The 23,364-nt window shown below is 47.7% G+C and overlaps 1 protein-coding gene across 2 annotated transcripts in view; it reads left to right on the top strand.

Annotated features, from left to right (window-relative positions):
* Positions 1-23,364, top strand: part of PTPN21 (protein tyrosine phosphatase non-receptor type 21) — a 308,385-nt gene that overhangs the window by 276,285 nt on the left and 8,736 nt on the right. The window lies entirely within an intron of this gene.

The following is a 23,364-nucleotide window of genomic DNA, read 5'->3' as shown; positions in this document are numbered from 1 at the left end:
ATCACTGCATACCGAATATTCATGAGCATGTGAATCCATGCCAGACCCATGCAGGAGAACAACAGTTACAAGTAAGTAACTTGTTCCTTCTCCTCACTCATGGTAGAAAAGTAGCAAAGTAGGCCGAGGGCCGGGCCTTCTCGAAACTTTGACCATCTGACGGTGGATAAAGATCTTTGACATTAGCGGATCCCCTCTGTCCTTCATCGAAGATATTTAAGCAAAAATATGTCACATTTTAACTATTTAGTATAAAAATCTGTAAAACCACAAAAATTGCTCGGAACAACTTGAGGACTCCCAACACTGAAGCGTTCTGTAAAAATCTGAAGCTGGCCACCAGGGGTGGAGCTAAGCGAGAGGCTTGGCATTGGATGGGGGCAGTATGACCCAGAGGACAGTGGTTGGTTTAGAGGATAAATACAGTTTTAAAGTGTAAGCGAAACTTCTTTTACAGTGTGACGACTGGGAATATTCATGAGCATGTAAATGCATGCCAGACCCCATGCTGGAGACTCATCATAATCCTGATGAAGTAGCTGCCTTTCCTCAAAGTGTATCTGTTGTTCTAAATCATGTTCCTAATTTGCTATCTGCATTATGAAGTCAAACACGACAAAGTTCAACCAAAAGGCATGTTCATTATTCAGAATCCATCTGTAACTATGTGGTCGTTAAGACCACTCTTCTGGTGATCGGTTTGTGCGGTGAAGTCCCGCGAGGTGTCTCAATAGCAGCCCCCTAAGTTTACTAAGGTAAAAAAATAATTCAGAAATGAAAATCTATGCAGAAACCAGATGGTATTTGCTTTATTTATCAATGTAGGTTGGTTAGTGGTGTGACAACCTCCAGATCACTGATGCTGCAGTTTAAATGTCTTCTACTTCAATGTCCTTACCGTTCTCAGAGCAAGTTAGCAAACTATTGGGTTTAGGTGAGCGCGGTTTCCCATCATTTAACACGATCTCTAAAATATAGTCTATTCAGAAACCAGACTAACGATCAGCCGTACCGAGCCAGTTGCAATTCTGCAGCCCTTTCTGAAGCTGAAGGACTTATGACAATGATGTCCTCGTTTTTGAGAGAGACCAGCTCCAGGGAAAACTAGATCCCTTGAATTAAAAGATGCCTATATTTCTGTGTGGAAAACAAGTTCCCAAATGACAGCCCAAGCCCACAAAATACTAACATCGGAAAGTAATTACCCTCCTCAGGAAGCACAGAGTAAATAAAGACTTGTGAGGAGATGGCAAACGGGGCATTGTAATTGCTTGCCCATTCGTTCTTATAGAGGGGTAACTTGTTCTGGGTGCCTTTTCAAAGTTGTGTCTATAGATGTGCCTCCAAAACTGGAACACAATTATTTTAAGGGGTTTCAAGGGAGCATGCAAGGTTTCCTGAATTGCAGTCCATCCACACGACGCTGCACAATCTATTATTTATTTATTTATTTGCATTTATAAAGCGCACAAAACTGCCCTGGGGCATCGTGGCGCTGTTACAGCAGACTTAGTCTTGAACACAAACATAGGAATATGTTTACAGATGTAAACCGAGTTACAGAGTACGTTTCACATTAGTAATAAACATTGAGCTTAGGGGTTATGCTATGCTGTGGTTACAATGCAAGCATGAATGTGCATGTGGAGGACTTTAGCGGAATAAGAGGGTTTTGAGGTTTTTACGGAAGGTGTGGTATGATTTTTCGTTCCTTAGTGAGGTAGGTAAGGAGTTCCAGTTTTTAGGTGCGAGGTGTTGGAAGCTGGTTCCTTATCCTCATTAAAGAGAAATTATTTCAGGAGCATGTTGATCTTTTCCCCAACTATAAATCTAAGGTAGTCCTCTTGAAATGTCTGGCTCCTCAATATCGAAAGTTGTGACACGTTTAGCCTTCCACTAGTTAGCGTTCTCTCAGCTCATATGCGGTCAATAAGTGGCAGGTGAGTTTTCGCATTCCGTGTACATCTGAATTGTGGCATACAGTTGGGTAGTGACGGAAGTCTTCATAACCTGATGAATCCAAGATGTTATGCTTTCTATCTTATGTCAGCAAGAGGTCACATAAGAATGTATGTCTATAAATTACAATCACCAGTTCGAATAGAAGAGGTTATTTTGCTAGGACAAGTGAAAAGCAATCTTTCTCCTCTCTTAGCCATGATGGGTTATCGTCGTCCTAAGAGATGCTTGCTTGCAAAGTGCAGCATCCACTGCGGTATTGTACTAGAAATCAAATCCTAGTGACCTGCTCTATAACCATTTTAATAAATTAGGCTGGTCACAATATGAGGGAGGGTTGGAACATTCTCCAAAGACGCTCAGATGCTTTCCTAGTCTGGTTTTTGAGACCCAACCAAGTTTTCAGGATAACAACTGATCAGGTAAAGAACTGTGATTTAGATGTAATAGATTCAAATGTATTCTGTGTCTCTAGCTATTAGGTTAGCTTTTCATATTTAAGCCAAATCACCTTCACCTGTGAGATCCCAAGCACCTTTTGCTGGACTTGGGGATTCCATGTTTTTGAGTGATTGGGAGCCTCCCCCTCCCTTTATTTTACTCTATCTATGGGGTAATTTGTAGGCCTCTTCCTACTTTATTTTTGGAAACATGCTTTCCTATTACTTTTTGGGCATCTAAATTGTGCTATTGCAGCACACAGCACTTTCTGTGCAGTGTTGCTGGGGATCCCTTTGGGCTTCCCTGTTTTTCTTATTTTCCTCGTGTGAACTAATGTTCCCAAGGATAGAATTCCCATTGGGAGATCAGCACACCCCACCTTATGTGAAATGCTGAGGGGTTACACTATATCCCCTTTATCACTGCTCCTAAAACATTTCTACCACAGTGACACGCTTATGTTTATGGCTGGTGTCAGTGGACGTGTTATACTGATTTTTGTGTTACTTTTACGCACAGGCTGTTTTCATAGTCCCGGTAATGCACAGAAGGGTCACCATTGACCCAAAATGGTGGCTGTTCCCGTCCCCCTCCCCCACCCCCTCCGCCCCCCAATTTCTTGAGTGTGTCCTTTCTTGGTCCCTCTTCTGTCGTGCTGGGTGGGGGAGGTCCTGGTTTGACTTTTGTCTTCGGCAGGAGTTCTTTGTGAAGCTCGCCAAGGCTCCAGTGTCTGAGAAGACGGGAAACGAGGGAGGAGTCAGAAACTATGTAGCCCTTTGTCTTCTGGCCTGCCTTCCTGGAACCAGTCATGACAGGGAGGTTGGCTGTAGCCACCCTCCAAAGTTTGAATGAGGCATTCATGCTGATTGGCTGGGTTCCTGGATAAATGGCCTGCATCTGGAAGCTGAAGACAAGTCGCCCACTGGAGCTGAATCTGATGAGAAAGAAGAAGGGAAGACGCTTGTAGCTGCTTCCAGCAACCAGAGATATCTGCTGAGGAACCGTTGCCTGTGCTGACCCTTTCTTACATGCAACAGAGGAGTCCCGAAGATGACGACTCTGACACTTGGACTGGTGGGTCCAACTAGTCTGAAGAAGGCCTGCATGTCAAGCTATCCCACGATAAGCTGTGACCTTCCCGGACTGCAAACTGCCAGTAGCTTGGGACCTTGAAGCTGAGCATCCTCATCCGAAGAACTAATCTTGCTGAAACTTTTGTGGACTCGTGTTGGACCTCCAGAAGCAAGATTCTGCTGCTTGAAGTCCTCTCGCCAAAGTGCAGGACGGAGATCGCGAAGCGACTCGTTCAAATGACAACTGTTCTTCATCTGGTGTCTTAAAAGGGGCGTCAAAACCACAGAGCCAAGAGAAGCACTGATGAATCCTTTGCTGGCAGCCTTTCCTCTCGACTGCTGTAATTTTCCATCAAGTGTCCTTTCTTTTGTCACCATGACCAAGAATCCAGAGACCGGGTCCTGTGGCTGCTGCATTGTTAAGGGGCCTGCTGAGGTACAGTGTGGCTTGAGGTAATACTTACCTAAAGTCGTTGTTGGCTACGGTGGTGATTCGTGTGTTTGGGCGTACACCCAATCCGTTCGCCAGGGCCTAACGCAGGCGGCATCATGGGAGCCTTCTACGAGTCCCTGAACTCTTTTACTGAGTCTAGAGTGCTGTACTTACTTGTTCTAAGAAGATATCCTCTGGAACTCTGATTTCCTACAATTGTGCCTATTCCCTGTCTGCCTACTGCTGGCCCCTGGACCAGCAGGGGCCCCTTCTGCCTCTGAGAACACTCATGCTCTAGATTAGGGAAGGACTGCAAAAGCATAAGGCCTCTGTGGAGGAACTCTTGTAACATTCCTGAAATGGAGTATGTTACAAAGTTATTACTTGGTTTTCAGAATGGCAGTAAGCAATTGAAATGTAACTGCCACGCTCTTGCTTACCTTTGAATTGTGTTCTACCATTATAAAAGTGTTGGTAGTGTAACTGTATAATTCCTGAAACATAATAGGATACATAGTTAACTACAAATAGGGTTTACTCCCCTTGAATTGCATACTGCCATTCTAAAAGTGTTTACGTTATGGTTTACGTGCCAGAAGTGTTGTTTGTTTATATATTGTGTGCATTGCTTATAATAGCACTTGCCTTTCTAAAGCATTTTCTTTGTGTGTATATATAAAATAAACCGTATTTCATTTTTTACATAGATCAGTGTATAAGTGTTTCTATGGACCAAATGTATGCTACAAGTTCTTTGTATCTCTCTCTCCCCCCCCCCCGGCCCCCACTTAAGATAAGCCTGGCTGCACTGCCATAGCTACGTTTACTCTGTAGTGCAGGCCTGTACTAAGAGTTGGGGTTTCTGTATTACCCAAGGTTAGTCTTATAAAGTCCTTTGGGTGGACTTTAGAAACACTGTCCTAGCACTACTTGAAGTCATGGAGTAGATTTGGATATTGCGACGCCTTAGCAGTTTCTGGCTCGTGCGTCCATGCCAGGGCAGTATGTCAACAGCTGTCAGTTACTCAAAGGTGGGTAGTGGTCTCCACAAACTGATCTATATCGAAAAGCTGAGAACAAAAGACTGACTTTGCAGGTTCTGGGCTGAAAAGGCGGCTGCAGCAAGGTTGACCTTATGTTGCTGGCCGCTATCCCTGTCCTTTTCCTGGGATGCTCTCTTCCCTGCCATTCCCTTCCCTTCCCACTCCATCCATACCTTCTCCTCTGCACACCCATCCCCTCTGCTCTCCACCTTCCTGCTGCAGGCTCTGGCTGCCTTGCCCGTTGCTCTGCAGGCCATGTAATTGAAGCCCGACACACAAAACATTGCTCTTCTGTACGTGACCTTTTCTGCATGAGGCTTCCCTGTCTGTGGCCTACTGACACCGGATGCCACAAAATGGCTTCTTAGTTTAGATCAGAAAACTTGTTTAGATGGATCTATTCTAAACCTTTTTTTGTATTTTAACAACTACATGCAAGAGCCTTGATAGTTCATTGCTTTCTACAAAGGCCAAAGTGTTTTGGTTTATCTTGCTTGCCAGTGTCAGGCAAGCTAATGATGAGTAGGGGGTAAATATGAAGTCTTTAGTTTAAAAAAACTAAATTAAAAAAAAAAAACTAAAAACCTTGCTGCCTTTCTGGAAACCTGCAGTTCTCCAGATATTTTAGACAATTCCCATGGTCCCTCACTATTCAGTTTATTGCCTAGGGCTCATGGGTACTGTAGCCCAAAACCTTTGTAGAACCAAAGGTTACAGACCCTGGGCGACATGTAGCTTGAAAGCCAATAGTACTTGTTGTGTATTAGGGAGAATTCTCATTTCTGTGCTAATTCTCTTCTATCTTCGAGACCCCCCAGCTCTTTTGCTGGACTTTGGGACTTTTGATTTTTATCCTGGAGTGAGTGAGACCTTTTTATTCACTCTCCCATGTATTTTTGATCTGATTTGGACTTTTGTTTCTTTGGTTTTGCAATCTGACAAACTCCATAGGCATATACCTTTTGTTTTGTGACACACATCACCTCCAGTGCAGTGTCACAGAGAAAGCCTTTAGATGTCTCATAAGGTAAATACCTTTTCTTGGGTAAACTACTGTTCCCAAGAGTAGTAAAGTGAAATTGATTTTACTTACCTGTTTTTCCTATGTAGGTCCAGTACACTCCATCTTATGTGGGGGGGGGGGGGGGGGGGGTTTACAGACCCTTTTCCTACTTACTCATGTAACATTTTTTATGTTACCCTCACTACATTTAATGGTTTGTGGCAGTGGTTTCATTTTCCTACCATTGCGCTTTTTTAACACAGGGTGAATCCTCAGCTGCAGTATCACACCTACGGGTGCCCATTTTGTCAAAATGGCCCGGGTCTTCTTTTTTTTTGCCATTTCTTGCTTGTGAGGTCTTTCTTGGGTTTTAATTTGCATGCCAAACCAGGTTTAACCGTTTTGTTCATTTTGCCTTTGGCAGACTTCGGTGCTGAAACCTGCCTCTGGTTCCAGTGTCTGGCAGGGAGTGAGGGAGATGCCCGAAACTCCCTGTCATTAGTCTCCTTAGTTACCTGAATGCACCCAAATGTGATTGGCTGGCAGGCTGGCTGTCCTTGGAGGACAGCCACAATGCTGTGCGAGTGACAGCTAGGCTGTGCATGAATGGGAGAAACCTGCATAAAAGCCAAGGTCTCTTGACCAGAAGGCAGAGTCGACCAATGGAAAAAAAACATCTGAATAAAGAAACTGGAAGAGAAGCTTGCTGCACCTCCTGGACCGTTGGTTTGCCCGGTGAAGCCCTGCTGCAGTGCTGATGACCCGAATTTCATATAGTCTATAGAAGCCCGGAACTGACAACTTCTTCCCTTGGGTTGGTGGGACCAACTGACCTCTTGACGAACCTGCCTAGAAACCCTCTCCCTGCACTTCCTTGCTGCTGCTGCTGGAACTGAGTGCCAGGGGTCATAACCACCAGAAATGAGTGCATCGCCTTTGTACCTGACCCGTGCTCCAGGAAGATCCCGGGACTCTCCCGAAGCAGGACGACCCAAGCCTGAGCCACCTCATCAGAATGCTGGACCCCAGAAGCAAGTGGAGCCCACAAGGTGTCCAAGAATTGCGATGGGGCTATTGGCCGGTAGCTGAAACCACAAAGTGCTGCTGATTTGGAAAGAGCCCATTGCCACCTACGTCCCTAAAACTGCAGTTCAGGGGGCCTCCAGACGTCCTCCCTCTTGTCCCCACAACTGAGGCCCAGGAACTGCAGGACTGCCACCTGAACAGAAGCCAGCTGGATCCTCTTCTTCCAACCTGAGGCACTGTCTCGACTAAAGGAGTACATACATTTTTGGTCTATAGCTTGTTTGTCTCACTGGAAACCTGCAGTAGCTGCTTTGTCTGCAGAGTTGCTTGCAGTTTTGCCCTTCACAAGCCTTACAGCGTGTGGCCCTACAGTGATTCTTTTTCTACAAACTCTCTAACATTGCAAGACTTTTGAGTTATCTGAAAGAAGTGCCTCAGCTCCCTAGACATTGTTCAAATTGACTTTGCCAGTCCTGGCTCCCTGCAGACTCTTCTGACTCATTGACTTTGGTTTTAGCTGTTCCTCATAGGTGGTGCATACGTTTAACTTGTATTGCTGTGAAAGGTCTAACCTAAACTTCAGTGGGGGATTGTAAAGTACTCACCCGTTCTGAGAACTTTTCCTTTCCCACAACCCTAGCATTGCATTAAGTGTTAAAAGGGATATCAATGTCCAGTGTCCTAGCAATGGATGTCACCTCAGGGTGTAGGATGTGGGTTTGTGACATCCCAAAGGGGCATCTATTTGCTTAACTTAAATCTGGGGAAGTGTTGTAAAGTGTATTTTTATTGTTGCATATTGCCCTTTCTGAAGCAGGCTTATTTAAAACTGACTGTTAAATCAATAATAATTTTACTAGAAAACCTTGAGTATAAGTGTTATTTTACTACTTGTAACAGTGAATCTCAGTGTTGCATCTCTACAGCTCACATTTACCCCTCTTGAGATAAGTCTGGCTGCTCAGTCACTCCATCGCCTTGTGTAGTACAGACCTATACCAATAGTCGGGTTATCTATTGCCAAGAAGACAAGGTTGGTGTAATCTCCCACGGGGTTACTAATTACAATCTTGCCTACCAGTATGTCCTTGAAGAAAGTAGTCACGGTCAAAGGAATTGGTCAATTTCCATGGAAATATCTTATGTAAAGCCTGTTAAAATGGATTTTTTAAAATCTTTTTTTAATCTGGCCTGGTTGACAGATTTCAGGAGGCCACTCTAGTTATAGTGAACAGGAAAACTCAGAGGTTAGCCAAACCCAATCAAGGTTTAATTGATTTTGAAGGACTAGTCCGTTTCCCCATGACCAAAAGGACAAGTAAGTGAAGCTGAAGGCTTTACTTCTCTGTAAAATGTCAGGACAGGTTCAAAAGCAAAAGGTTTGGGGGTCCATCAAATATGAGGGAAAAGTGCCTAAAAGCGAGATCTTTCATAACTAAGCCTAATATTAAAAAAACCTGCAATGTGTGCACTGAGGGGTACTACTGACCATTGTCTCACTGTGATTTCATGTATTCATTTATTGAGCATTTGTTAGGTGCCTATACAACAGAATTGTTTCAAGGCGCACAAGGCTAATTGAGGAGGGAATAACAATGGCAAAACAGCAATTAAACATCTGTGGTCCTACTTGGCCTTGTGGTATTCAGACGTGCAAGTGAAGTGAAGAGAAGTACAAGAGATGGGAATGGGTGCTGGGGAGAAGGAATGCAAGGGGCAGATGGGTGCCCAGGATGGAAGTGCCAAGGGGAGTCAATAAGGAAGCCTCAGGTTAAGCGTTAGGGCAGATGAATCGTAAGGGTGGGATGCGAGCCGCCAAGCAAGGGCCCGCAGGGAGCAGTGCAATGGGGAGCAGGGTGTTAGTGTCAACTGGGTTAGAGGGCCTGGGTCCTGTGATATTCGTGAGAACCAGGCCACCGGTCTCAGCAGCAGTGGGGTAATTAGCAAGGAAGGGAAAGAGGTACAGAAGAGCAGAGTTTTGAGATGTTTCCGGAACATGAGGAGGTCTGGCTCAAGTCTGGGAGGGGCAGGGAGGCTGTTCGAGAGGGAGTCACCAGCCGAGGAAAAGGACCTGCCCGCCCCCCCACCCCCCGCTCTGCTTGGAGAAGCATTTAACAGAGAGTTGGAGTTAGAGGAGCGGAGGGCTTTAGCTGGGAGGTATTTGGGGAGAGAAAGTTGGAGATGGCATGGTCCTAGGCTCAAGCAGTGTGGATGATGCAGAGGGTCTTAAATTTGATCCTTATGGCCAATGGAGCGATTTTAGGGCAGTCCCTGGGCTTGAGGCCAAGGATAAGTCTGGCAGCCCTATTCTGGATTAGCTGAAGAGGGCATAGGGAGGTGAAGGGGGTGGGGGTTGAGGAAGAGGCTGTTGCAGTAGTCCAGCCTGGAGAGGGCCAGAGCTCTGGAACCCTAGGTTTCTGGGGTAAGGTGAGGAAAGGGAGAATGCCTCTGTGGAGATGAAGCTAGAAGTGGGTCTTTTTGGCAAGGTCCAAAATGTGAGGGGTGAAGGAGAGAGCGGAATCGTAAAAAAACCAAGGTTTTTGGGCTCACAGGAAGTGGAGGGTAGAGGTCCCAGAGGGAAGGAGGAAAGAGGCGCAGGTGTCCAAGGAGAGGGATCTCTGTCTTACTGGCATTAAGACAGAAATTGTTAGCTGCACACCATGCCTGAATGACTGTCAGACAGTCCGGGATGAGAGTAGAGGAAGAGGAGGTAGTGGAGGGGCGTTTGAAGGAAACCTGTGTGTCCTCGGTATAGCACTGGAAATGAGCGGAGGAGGAGATCAGGTGAGCAGGAGGGGCGAGATAGATATTGAAGAGCCACGGTGATAGGATAGAGCCCAGGGGCATGCCTGTAAAGACTGGTAGGGGGTGTCTGTACTTCCGCTCTCTATATGTTAGAGGAGAGGCACAGAAGACCCCATCCAAGATTCTCTATAAGGTAGCAATAGACAAGCAATCAAGGCCTAGCTTCTCAGGAGGTGATGCAGGCTGGTTCTTAAGTACAGTATAGTCCCTGAACCCCCACAAAGGAATGTCCACACACTGTATTACTGAAAACACAGTCTTTATATAATTAATATTCAAAGGTATGTACACGATCACAACAACGCACTTTGTACTTGGAAGTCAAGAATGATAAATATATACAATTCTAAAGTGGTACCACTAATGTTATCAAATCTCATTAAAGTGCATCAACTGTACGGTTAAAATGTCACACTGATCAATAACGAGGAAACCAGCAATAGAGATAGGAAGGAACGCAAGATGGTTGAAACAGTAGGCAGAATACTGAACCCTACCACGAGGCAAAGTTCTGAGTGGAGATCCCCCCCCCACCTGGGCAACCTGTAAATAAGATATATCACACAAGCCCAGTCCATATATTCAATAGTCTCACTTCTTCCTATTAAGGCTTTTTCCCCCCCCCCCCAAAAATGTACCTGGTGGAGTAGAGTTCTCCGACGATGCGTTGACCGATCCTTCTTGAGTACCTCCCTTTCAGGTGGGAGCCACGGATCGTCGAAAGGTGTCGGGGAATCGACAGCCCTTCTTGAGTGCCCTCCCTTTAAGGCAGGAGACACGGGTTGTCGAACGTCCGACGGTGAACATGGTGAACTACGGCAGGGAAGTGGCAACTTGGTTCCTAACGGTGCTCGTCGACGACAGAGCGTTGGCGTCCTGCAAGGAAGAGGCGTGCGGGGCACCTCAGTGACGATAGTTCTGGACCGCAAAGAGATGATGAAGAACTGTGGCCCACCAAGGGTGTCGAGTTGTCGGCATCTCTGTGGTCTTTAGGTGGCGGAAAACCCACCGGTGGATGTTCCTCGGCGCGTCGACGATCAGGCCTTCTCCAGCGGGAGACAAGTGGATGACGATGCAGACGAGAGCGTCCGATGATCAATTAAAGTTCTTAGGCAAACGGGAGCACGGCGGCTCCGGTCGGCGACGGCGGTCGTCGACCGGAGCACGGCGGCTCCGGTCGGCGACGGCGGTCGTCGACAGTGGCGGACAACAGTCGAGGGCTTTTCTTTGAGATTCTGCAGCAGTCCCTGTATCGGGTTGGCAGCCTGTCGAAGGTCTGTCTACCAGGGAGCGTTGGCAAAGATCAGCTGTGCACGATGGTCCCTCGTAGCTCGGAAAGAGGGCGCCTTACCAGGTCCTCTCTGGGTCAGTCCTTGGAAACACTGCAGCCTTCAGATTGCGAGGGAGAGCCACAGCACTTCTTCTCGTCCAGCAGGGGTTTCAAGTTCAAGCGTCAGATACTCCAGTTACTCGTCGTAGTGGACTTCAGCTTCTGAACACGATTCCTAGCAGTGAGAGGTCCCCATATATAATGTTGATCTCCCATTCATTCCGCTGGGTCACACTCAAGCATCCAATCACGACTACGGGCATTCATGCAGGCAGCCAATCGGGCACACGAGGTATTCAGGCCATTCACTTCTCTCCAGACACTCACAACAAGTTATGTGTATTGGGACAAGTACCGAGCCATTCAACACTCCAAGCTGCATTCATACCGGTTTCAGGCAGGGTTGTCTCAGTCATTGTGTCAAACACCAGATACTAGACACCCACAACACAGAATGCATATTCGTCACACACTATTCACCCAGGTCCCACCCACAGGAGGTACCCACAACATACAACACCGGGAAGGCTCCAGCTAGTCTGGCCGGGCCTTCACAACAACACCATATATGGCATTTCCACCCAACAGCCAGTCAGGGGGAAGGGACAGAGTCGGGGCTTCCCAGGACTTTGGGAAAACAAGGTAATGGGTAATAGAAAGCAAGAGGCCACCAGGGCCATCTTGTTTTCCATCAGGAATCAACTGATCCCAATGGCAGGGCCGGGGTATCCCAAAATGGAGGATACTCCACGCACCTGTCAAATTCAGCATGGAGCTGCCACCAGCCCATACCCTGCTCTGCGGGCCACCCACAGGTGCCCAAAAACACTTGCTGCTGCTGCTGGAACTGAGTGCCAGGGGTCATAACCACCAGAAATGAGTGCATCGCCTTTGTACCTGACCCGTGCTCCAGGAAGATCCCGGGACTCTCCCGAAGCAGGACGACCCAAGCCTGAGCCACCTCATCAGAATGCTGGACCCCAGAAGCAAGTGGAGCCCACAAGGTGTCCAAGAATTGCGATGGGGCTATTGGCCGGTAGCTGAAACCACAAAGTGCTGCTGATTTGGAAAGAGCCCATTGCCACCTACGTCCCTAAAACTGCAGTTCAGGGGGCCTCCAGACGTCCTCCCTCTTGTCCCCACAACTGAGGCCCAGGAACTGCAGGACTGCCACCTGAACAGAAGCCAGCTGGATCCTCTTCTTCCAACCTGAGGCACTGTCTCGACTAAAGGAGTACATACATTTTTGGTCTATAGCTTGTTTGTCTCACTGGAAACCTGCAGTAGCTGCTTTGTCTGCAGAGTTGCTTGCAGTTTTGCCCTTCACAAGCCTTACAGCGTGTGGCCCTACAGTGATTCTTTTTCTACAAACTCTCTAACATTGCAAGACTTTTGAGTTATCTGAAAGAAGTGCCTCAGCTCCCTAGACATTGTTCAAATTGACTTTGCCAGTCCTGGCTCCCTGCAGACTCTTCTGACTCATTGACTTTGGTTTTAGCTGTTCCTCATAGGTGGTGCATACGTTTAACTTGTATTGCTGTGAAAGGTCTAACCTAAACTTCAGTGGGGGATTGTAAAGTACTCACCCGTTCTGAGAACTTTTCCTTTCCCACAACCCTAGCATTGCATTAAGTGTTAAAAGGGATATCAATGTCCAGTGTCCTAGCAATGGATGTCACCTCAGGGTGTAGGATGTGGGTTTGTGACATCCCAAAGGGGCATCTATTTGCTTAACTTAAATCTGGGGAAGTGTTGTAAAGTGTATTTTTATTGTTGCATATTGCCCTTTCTGAAGCAGGCTTATTTAAAACTGACTGTTAAATCAATAATAATTTTACTAGAAAACCTTGAGTATAAGTGTTATTTTACTACTTGTAACAGTGAATCTCAGTGTTGCATCTCTACAGCTCACATTTACCCCTCTTGAGATAAGTCTGGCTGCTCAGTCACTCCATCGCCTTGTGTAGTACAGACCTATACCAATAGTCGGGTTATCTATTGCCAAGAAGACAAGGTTGGTGTAATCTCCCACGGGGTTACTAATTACAATCTTGCCTACCAGTATGTCCTTGAAGAAAGTAGTCACGGTCAAAGGAATTGGTCAATTTCCATGGAAATATCTTATGTAAAGCCTGTTAAAATGGATTTTTTAAAATCTTTTTTTAATCTGGCCTGGTTGACAGATTTCAGGAGGCCACTCTAGTTATAGTGAACAGGAAAACTCAGAGGTTAGCCAAACCCAATCAAGGTTTAATTGATTTTGAAGGACTAGTCCGTTTCCCCATGACCAAAAGGACAAGTAAGTGAAGCTGAAGGCTTTACTTCTCTGTAAAATGTCAGGACAGGTTCAAAAGCAAAAGGTTTGGGGGTCCATCAAATATGAGGGAAAAGTGCCTAAAAGCGAGATCTTTCATAACTAAGCCTAATATTAAAAAAACCTGCAATGTGTGCACTGAGGGGTACTACTGACCATTGTCTCACTGTGATTTCATGTATTCATTTATTGAGCATTTGTTAGGTGCCTATACAACAGAATTGTTTCAAGGCGCACAAGGCTAATTGAGGAGGGAATAACAATGGCAAAACAGCAATTAAACATCTGTGGTCCTACTTGGCCTTGTGGTATTCAGACGTGCAAGTGAAGTGAAGAGAAGTACAAGAGATGGGAATGGGTGCTGGGGAGAAGGAATGCAAGGGGCAGATGGGTGCCCAGGATGGAAGTGCCAAGGGGAGTCAATAAGGAAGCCTCAGGTTAAGCGTTAGGGCAGATGAATCGTAAGGGTGGGATGCGAGCCGCCAAGCAAGGGCCCGCAGGGAGCAGTGCAATGGGGAGCAGGGTGTTAGTGTCAACTGGGTTAGAGGGCCTGGGTCCTGTGATATTCGTGAGAACCAGGCCACCGGTCTCAGCAGCAGTGGGGTAATTAGCAAGGAAGGGAAAGAGGTACAGAAGAGCAGAGTTTTGAGATGTTTCCGGAACATGAGGAGGTCTGGCTCAAGTCTGGGAGGGGCAGGGAGGCTGTTCGAGAGGGAGTCACCAGCCGAGGAAAAGGACCTGCCCCCCCCACCCCCCGCTCTGCTTGGAGAAGCATTTAACAGAGAGTTGGAGTTAGAGGAGCGGAGGGCTTTAGCTGGGAGGTATTTGGGGAGAGAAAGTTGGAGATGGCATGGTCCTAGGCTCAAGCAGTGTGGATGATGCAGAGGGTCTTAAATTTGATCCTTATGGCCAATGGAGCGATTTTAGGGCAGTCCCTGGGCTTGAGGCCAAGGATAAGTCTGGCAGCCCTATTCTGGATTAGCTGAAGAGGGCATAGGGAGGTGAAGGGGGTGGGGGTTGAGGAAGAGGCTGTTGCAGTAGTCCAGCCTGGAGAGGGCCAGAGCTCTGGAACCCTAGGTTTCTGGGGTAAGGTGAGGAAAGGGAGAATGCCTCTGTGGAGATGAAGCTAGAAGTGGGTCTTTTTGGCAAGGTCCAAAATGTGAGGGGTGAAGGAGAGAGCGGAATCGTAAAAAAACCAAGGTTTTTGGGCTCACAGGAAGTGGAGGGTAGAGGTCCCAGAGGGAAGGAGGAAAGAGGCGCAGGTGTCCAAGGAGAGGGATCTCTGTCTTACTGGCATTAAGACAGAAATTGTTAGCTGCACACCATGCCTGAATGACTGTCAGACAGTCCGGGATGAGAGTAGAGGAAGAGGAGGTAGTGGAGGGGCGTTTGAAGGAAACCTGTGTGTCCTCGGTATAGCACTGGAAATGAGCGGACGAGGAGGAGGAGATCGAGATCAGGTGAGCAGGAGGGGCGAGATAGATATTGAAGAGCCACGGTGATAGGATAGAGCCCAGGGGCATGCCTGTAAAGACTGGTAGGGGGTGTCTGTACTTCCGCTCTCTATATGTTAGAGGAGAGGCACAGAAGACCCCATCCAAGATTCTCTATAAGGTAGCAATAGACAAGCAATCAAGGCCTAGCTTCTCAGGAGGTGATGCAGGCTGGTTCTTAAGTACAGTATAGTCCCTGAACCCCCACAAAGGAATGTCCACACACTGTATTACTGAAAACACAGTCTTTATATAATTAATATTCAAAGGTATGTACACGATCACAACAACGCACTTTGTACTTGGAAGTCAAGAATGATAAATATATACAATTCTAAAGTGGTACCACTAATGTTATCAAATCTCATTAAAGTGCATCAACTGTACGGTTAAAATGTCACACTGATCAATAACGAGGAAACCAGCAATAGAGATAGGAAGGAACGCAAGATGGTTGAAACAGTAGGCAGAATACTGAACCCTACCACGAGGCAAAGTTCTGAGTGGAGATCCCCCCCCCACCTGGGCAACCTGTAAATAAGATATATCACACAAGCCCAGTCCATATATTCAATAGTCTCACTTCTTCCTATTAAGGCTTTACCCCCCCCCCCCCAAAAATGTACCTGGTGGAGTAGAGTTCTCCGACGATGCGTTGACCGATCCTTCTTGAGTACCTCCCTTTCAGGTGGGAGCCACGGATCGTCGAAAGGTGTCGGGGAATCGACAGCCCTTCTTGAGTGCCCTCCCTTTAAGGCAGGAGACACGGGTTGTCGAACGTCCGACGGTGAACAGGGTGAACTACGGCAGGGAAGTGGCAACTTGGTTCCTAACGGTGCTCGTCGACGACAGAGCGTTGGCGTCCTGCAAGGAAGAGGCGTGCGGGGCACCTCAGTGACGATAGTTCTGGACCGCAAAGAGATGATGAAGAACTGTGGCCCACCAAGGGTGTCGAGTTGTCGGCATCTCTGTGGTCTTTAGGTGGCGGAAAACCCACCGGTGGATGTTCCTCGGCGCGTCGACGATCAGGCCTTCTCCAGCGGGAGACAAGTGGATGACGATGCAGACGAGAGCGTCCGATGATCAATTAAAGTTCTTAGGCAAACGGGAGCACGGCGGCTCCGGTCGGCGACGGCGGTCGTCGACAGTGGCGGACAACAGTCGAAGGCTTTTCTTTGAGATTCTGCAGCAGTCCCTGTATCGGGTTGGCAGCCTGTCGAAGGTCTGTCTACCAGGGAGCGTTGGCAAAGATCAGCTGTGCACGATGGTCCCTCGTAGCTCGGAAAGAGGGCGCCTTACCAGGTCCTCTCTGGGTCAGTCCTTGGAAACACTGCAGCCTTCAGATTGCGAGGGAGAGCCACAGCACTTCTTCTCGTCCAGCAGGGGTTTCAAGTTCAAGCGTCAGATACTCCAGTTACTCGTCGTAGTGGACTTCAGCTTCTGAACACGATTCCTAGCAGTGAGAGGTCCCCATATATAATGTTGATCTCCCATTCATTCCGCTGGGTCACACTCAAGCATCCAATCACGACTACGGGCATTCATGCAGGCAGCCAATCGGGCACACGAGATATTCAGGCCATTCACTTCTCTCCAGACACTCACAACAAGTTATGTGTATTGGGACAAGTACCGAGCCATTCAACACTCCAAGCTGCATTCATACCGGTTTCAGGCAGGGTTGTCTCAGTCATTGTGTCAAACACCAGATACTAGACACCCACAACACAGAATGCATATTCGTCACACACTATTCACCCAGGTCCCACCCACAGGAGGTACCCACAACATACAACACCGGGAAGGCTCCAGCTAGTCTGGCCGGGCCTTCACAACAACACCATATATGGCATTTCCACCCAACAGCCAGTCAGGGGGAAGGGACAGAGTCGGGGCTTCCCAGGACTTTGGGAAAACAAGGTAATGGGTAATAGAAAGCAAGAGGCCACCAGGGCCATCTTGTTTTCCATCAGGAATCAACTGATCCCAATGGCAGGGCCGGGGTATCCCAAAATGGAGGATACTCCACGCACCTGTCAAATTCAGCATGGAGCTGCCACCAGCCCATACCCTGCTCTGCGGGCCACCCACAGGTGCCCAAAAACACACAATAGGGGCACAGGGTGGTACCCCCACCCATGGGTGCCATAAGGGTATCCACGGGTCTGTTCACCAAACCAAAAGAAAGAGAGCTGCACCGCCAGGAGTCCAATCTGAACTCGTGTGCGGAAAACATGATAAAAAGCAGTAAAGGATACGGAGGCCCTGTCCCTCCGATGCATTTCCAGCATCACAACGCCGCAGGTCAAGAGTGGGGTGGTGGAGGAAAAAGGGCCCAGTTGCAACTAGTAAGGGCGATTGGTGAGGAAAGGTCAACCATTCCAGTGCCTGGTCCGTGATGCAGAGGTTATCACAGAATCGTTTTAGGAGGACAGAATGGTTAGCCAAGATTTGCGAGCATGTCTTTGTGGGTGTTCAGGAGAGCAGTTTCCGTGCCTCTGGATGCCTGGAATCCAGATTGATGTCATGGAGGCAACCAACAAGTTCAGTGTGTAGGGTCAGTTGGGGGAGGACCAGCTTCTCCAAGAGCTTACCCAGGAAGCAGGTAGTGGACATAGGGCAATAGTTAGCTGGGCAGGAGGGGTCAGCAGATGGCCTTTTTAAGAGAGGGTACACAAGGGAGTGCTCGAGGGAAAGAGCCTGTGGCGAAGGAGTGGTTACAGAAGTCAGCAAGAGTTGGGTTGAGGGAATAGATATTGCCATTAATAGTCCTAGAAAAGCGGGGGAGCACCTGTGTGAAGGAGACCTTCATAGAGCGGACAACTTTAGAGACCTCATCTAGTGCTGTGGGACAGAGGGAGGAGAGTGCACGGGGCGGAAGGAGGGGGAGCAGTAGCAGGAGTGGAGATAGGGGTGGGGCAGAGTGAAGACAGGATGTCCTGAGTTTTGGATGAGAAATGGGAGGCCCATGCGGTACAGAGAGCCTGAGAGGGAAGGGGGCAGGGGGGGGGAGGCGGGGGTGGAGAGGAGACTGCAGTAGGATTGACGAGTTCCTTACAGATTTTGAAAAGTTCAGCCATGTTGGTGACTGCGGGCTTGGATGTGGTCCCTCGTCTTGGAACCGATAGAGAAACGATATAGCCTTTGGCACAGGTGGCAGTCCAGTTTGTCAGAGCGTAAGCCCTTCCATTCAGCAATTCTGCAGTTACGTTTCAGAGATGCTAGCTTTAAGTCGTACAAGCCGTTACTCTGGGAGGCAGGTTTTAGGTGGATCCTCATGACCGGGGCAAGTATATTGAAGGTGTTGCAGATGGAGTGGTGCAGATTGGCAAGGACAGAGTCGTAGGGAAAGTCAAACGCCATTGAAGGTGGAAACAAAAACTGCAACTGATAGTTGCTTGATTGGCCGAATGACGGTAAAGCAGGCTGGCAGTGGCTCAGACAGGGGACCAAGGGGCCTCAAGCGAGAGGAGAGCGTGATCAGACCAGGAGAGGATGGTGGTCACCGGGTTGGAGAGGGCGATTTCATCAGAGATGAGGGCATCCAGAGTGTGCCCGGCTGAGTTAGTTGGGGCAGAAGGAACAATACTGAGCGAGAGGAAGTCATATAGGACACAAAACAGAGAGGGCTAATTCAAGGTAGTCGAGGTGGATGTTGAAATCACCAAGCAGGAGGAGTTTGGAGGAAGAGGTTGAGAGGGAGGAGGCAAGGTCGGCCCATTTCAGGGGATGGGGGGGGGGAGGTTATTTGATAGCAGAGCAGCCATTCAGAGTAGCTAAGTGAAGCTGATTGCAACCTTTTTTGATGGTTTTCCGAGGGGGGAGATACAGGGGTTTGTTACTCCGTTCGATGGTGGTGGAGAGATGAGAGGAGGAAAGTGGGGTAGCAGGAGAAGAGAGGAAATTAATGCGGGGGGCAGGCGCTGGTCAAGGAGGAGAAGAGTAGGTTGAGAACCTTGGGCCATGACGGTGCCATTGTGATGATGATAATAATTGTTAGGGAGGAATTCTCAGAAATGTGCTAATTCCTCTCTACCTTGGAGACCCCCCAGTACTTTTGCTAGACTCCAGGACTTTTTAATTTTGAACCTGGAGAGAGTAAGACCCTTGTCCCACTCTCTCATGTATTTTTTTGTGATTTGAACTCTGTGTTTTTGGAGTCTGACAAACTCCAAGGCATCTGTTTGCATTGTCACACAGCACCTTCAGTGCAGTGGCACAGGGCAGTCTTTTAGATTTCCCAAGGTTTAAGTACCTTACTCTTGGATTAAGTACGGTTTCCAAGAGCAGAGAAGTGAAATTGTAACTTTCTAGACCCAGCACACACTATCTTACAGTAGGGTGCTGGGGGGTTTACTTAGTATCCCCTTTGTCTAGCTTCTCATGTAACATTTGTTATGTTGCGCTTTACACAATGAATGGCTGGTGGCAGTAGTTACTTTTTACTATCGTGTTGTGTTTTTAACGCGGGCTGCGTGTGCAGTCACAGTGAAGCACCCATGGGTGCCATTTTTGTCAAAATGGCCCAGTCTTCTTTTTTTGCCATTTCTTGTTGTTTTGGTCCTTCTTGAGATTTACTCTGTGCACTAAAGCACGTTTGGACCCTTTGTTCATTTTGTCTTTGGCGGGCTTCACGAGTGAAACCCGCCTATGGCTCCAGAGTGTCTGGTGGGGGTAAGAAGTGAGGGAGGTACCCCAAACTCCCTGTGCTTAGTCTCCTAGGAGACAGGAATGCACTCCTAGATGATTGGCTGGCTGTCCAGCAAGGACAGCCGCCCTGCTGAGTGACTTACAGCTAGGCTGGAATGAATGTGAGTGAGCTTCATAAAAGGCAAGGCTTTTGGCTTGGAAGGCAGAGTCGACCACTGGACGAAGGAATTAGAAGAAGAATTTGAAGAGGACGCCTGCTGCACCTCCTGGACTGTTGGTTTGACCGGTGAAGCCCTGCTGCTGTGCTGATGCTCCAAATTCGTATCAACAGAGAAGCCCTGCAAAGACGACTTCTCCCCTTGAGTTGGTGGGACCATTCAACTCCAAAGTAAGCCACGTGGACATCCTTCTCAGAGCTGGTTGAATTTCCATTGCAGGCACTGGGAGAGGAACACCAGTTTGTATGCATTGCTTTTAAGTTGGCTAAGAGCTCCCGGAAGATCCTCTGGACTCCCAGGAAGCAGGACTGACAGAGCCTAAGCCACCTCAACAGAGTGCAGGACCCCAGAAGCAAGGAAAGCCCATCTCGACAGCCAGAAACCGCAGTGTTGCTGTTTTGAAGTAGTCGCGAGAAGCTGAAACACCGAAGTGCCACTTGTTTGAAGTTTGCTGGTTGCCGTCGGTGACCATCTGGTTGTGGTGCAGGAGTCCCCAGAGGTCCTCCCTCTTGTCCCCATGACTGAGGCCCAGGAACAACAGGATCTGCAGAGCTGCACAGGAACAGAGGTCATCAGCTGCCTCATTTTCTTCAATCCAAAGGTACTGTAAAGTCTGAGAGAACTTACCTCTCACTGTAGATTTGCTTGCTCTTCTACTTCACAAGTATCCCGGCTTGTGGCCCTACATTTGATTATTCTTTTTCACCAAAGACTTCTAAAAACATTGTGCAAAGACTTTTACTCATCTTCAAAAAGTGCTTCAGTCCACATAGTCTTTTGCCCATTGACATTGGCTCAGCCTGGATCCCTGATTGACTCTTCTCTCCTCTGTTATTGTGTTGCACCTATCCTTCCAGGACGGGGTTAACTTACTATGCATTGGGGGGTCCAAAAGTATTTGCCTACTTAAAGAATATTTGTGATCTCTTGTTTGTTCTAATAACCCTTTTCTTTGACATTCTCAAAGCCTACTCTGAATGTACAGTAATATATTGATGTCAGCACTGTCCTAGCTATTTAGGTCACCTGGGGGTGTAGGAACTATCTGTGTGCCTTCCCCAATTGATCTTTACTGATTCTGAGAAACCTAAGAGTGTATATTTCTGAAGTGTATTTGAGTGTTGCTTTTATATTGCCCCTTCTGAAGAAGGCTTGTTTAAATGACTGGTAAATAAATTAATAATTGTTTTATCAAGAAACCTTGAGTGTCAGTGTTTGTGTGAATACTTGTCACTGTGCATCTCTTTGTAACTCCATTACTGCTCACATTGACCCCTCTTGAGATGAGCCTGGCTGCTAGGACACACTACCAACCTGTGTAGTTCAGACTTATACAAAGGTTGGGTCCCTATTGCCAGGCGGCTGAGGTTGTTGTAGTGCACACAAAGGGTACTGCACCAAATCTTTACCCAACAACAATAATAATAATGATAGACATTAACAATGAACCTAGAGGATGAGAAGTATGCCACAATTCTTCCCATCTAGTGCCGCCATTAATAGGAGAAGAGGAAAAAGGGGACAGAGTGGAGACCAAGTTGGGGGGGAGGGGGGGTTCCATATATTAGGGGATGGGGACAGAAAAGAGGATGTCTAGGAGATAGGCCTGGGTCAGAATCCAGAAGGGCTTTTATTCAACTTTTTTATTTCTAGACTTCGTGAGAAAGATCGGATAGGTGATTTGCAGTTAGAATAGATAGAGAGAGCATGTAGTGGGGAGGAAGAAGGAGGGAAAGAGCCAGATAGAGGAACTGCTCAATGCACAAATAACTCACCAATGAACCTAGCAGCTAAGAAGGAAGGGTGCTCTAAGCAAAATATGCACAGGGGTGAGTGTTAAAATGTACCACAAAACATACATTGGGGGTCATTACGACCCAGGCGTTAACCATGGTGCTATTAGCGCCATGGTTGACGCCGGTATTTTACCGATTGCGCCATGGTGGATGGCGGAATTACTGCCCCATTCCAAGGTTGGCGGGGCGGTAATTCCCCATTGGCCCTTCCCCATTGCCATTTTTGCCCCCATAGGGCTCAATGGGAATAGGGAAGGCGGTAATTACGGTACTGCAAATTGCGGTACCTTAATTACCTCAAGTCCCTTTGCGGGTTCCTTCCTTAACGGCTGGTAAAACCAGCCGTTAAGGTGGGGACCCGCAAAGGGACCTCGTAATTAGGCGATAAGGTGTTAACGGCACAGACACCTTTTACGGCGCCGTTAACCCTTTACTGCCTGGGTCGTAATGAGGCCCATTGTGTAGGATCAAGGCACACCTAGATTTGATTTCAAAGCAAAGCTCTAAAATGCAGCATAAACATACACTATGTAGGTTCACAGGCACACCTAGATTCGATTTTAAAGTAGAGCACCAAAATGCAGCACACAACAAACTTCACAGGTTTGAAGATGCATGAAATTCTGATTAAAGGGGGGTTCGGGGGTTACAGAGGTGGAAAAGGGCAACAGAAGATACCAGAGAGGCAGGGTGAAGTGCAGCAATGTTTAAGAACAATAAGAACAGAGTGATTCACGCATGTAGTAAGGCATATGCAGTGGTCAGTCGTGGTCCAATTCAGGCTGCACAGTAAAGGTGGAAATCAACTTTCCTGCGTGTGAGTGGTGCTGAAATGTTGGCAGAGGACCGGAATAAGCAGTGCTTGGTATTAGGGGCCATCCCTGGCAGAGGAAGTTATTGCAGGCAGGATGCAAAAAGTGAAGTGACGGGGCCCTCTGCGACCCTCTCTGGTCTGAACAAGGCCTTGGTGTGGGCCTTGTTCGGTGGGCCAGCTCATCAATAGGCCCAATGAACGGGTGAGCAGTGAATCACTGCCAAGGTGGTGTGTAGGCTGGGCCACTCCTGTGCCTGGAAGTAAGAAAGAAAGTGGTGGCAGCCATCTTGGACAAGTTCTAGGCCTTGTGTGGTGAACAGCTCCACTAGGCAAAGGATATCCTCAAGATAAAAACACTGCGTCTCACAAGGTCTAAAACACAAAGCAGTCAGAAATGCCCATCTAGAGAATTAAGGCTCACCAATGCGAGCGATCGCTAAGTAGATGGAAGACTGCCCAGTAATCGTGCCCAGCACAACAGGGCTTAACTGGCACTGCAGGGAGGTGCACCCCGTGGAATCCATGATAGGAAAAGGCGAGCACCCGCAGCGCGAGTAGCCCGAGATGGAGTGAGGGAATGGGGGCGATTAAATGAAAACTGATGGTCGAAAGAAATTGAAGCAGAGATTCTGAGGATTCCGTAGGCGGGAACAAGCAATGTCAGGAAGAATGTAATTTTAGAGACGCACCTTGCGATGAAACCTTCAGAATTGCTTTGATGGCGTGAGAAGATCATACATTTTTTTTTTCTTTCAGAGATGTCTAAAAAAAGGGATTTGGAAGTAGACCTGCGACCAGTGGCCTGATGCACCTGCTAGCATTAGCCTTTTAGCCGCTTGCTTCAACACACTAACAATAATTCCACTCAGTGATTCGTCCAAGCTATTACATATTCCACTTATGTTCATGCTCATTCTTCTTAACCTTCTATTCTTATGGACCTTTCCACGAGTGGCCTTGATCTGC

The sequence above is a fragment of the Ambystoma mexicanum genome, chromosome 14 (genome assembly GCF_040938575.1).
Source record: "Ambystoma mexicanum isolate Mex_15411 chromosome 14, UKY_AmexF1_1, whole genome shotgun sequence".
NCBI classification, from domain to species: Eukaryota; Metazoa; Chordata; class Amphibia; order Caudata; family Ambystomatidae; genus Ambystoma; species Ambystoma mexicanum.
This window is presented reverse-complemented; position numbering and strand designations above follow the sequence as displayed.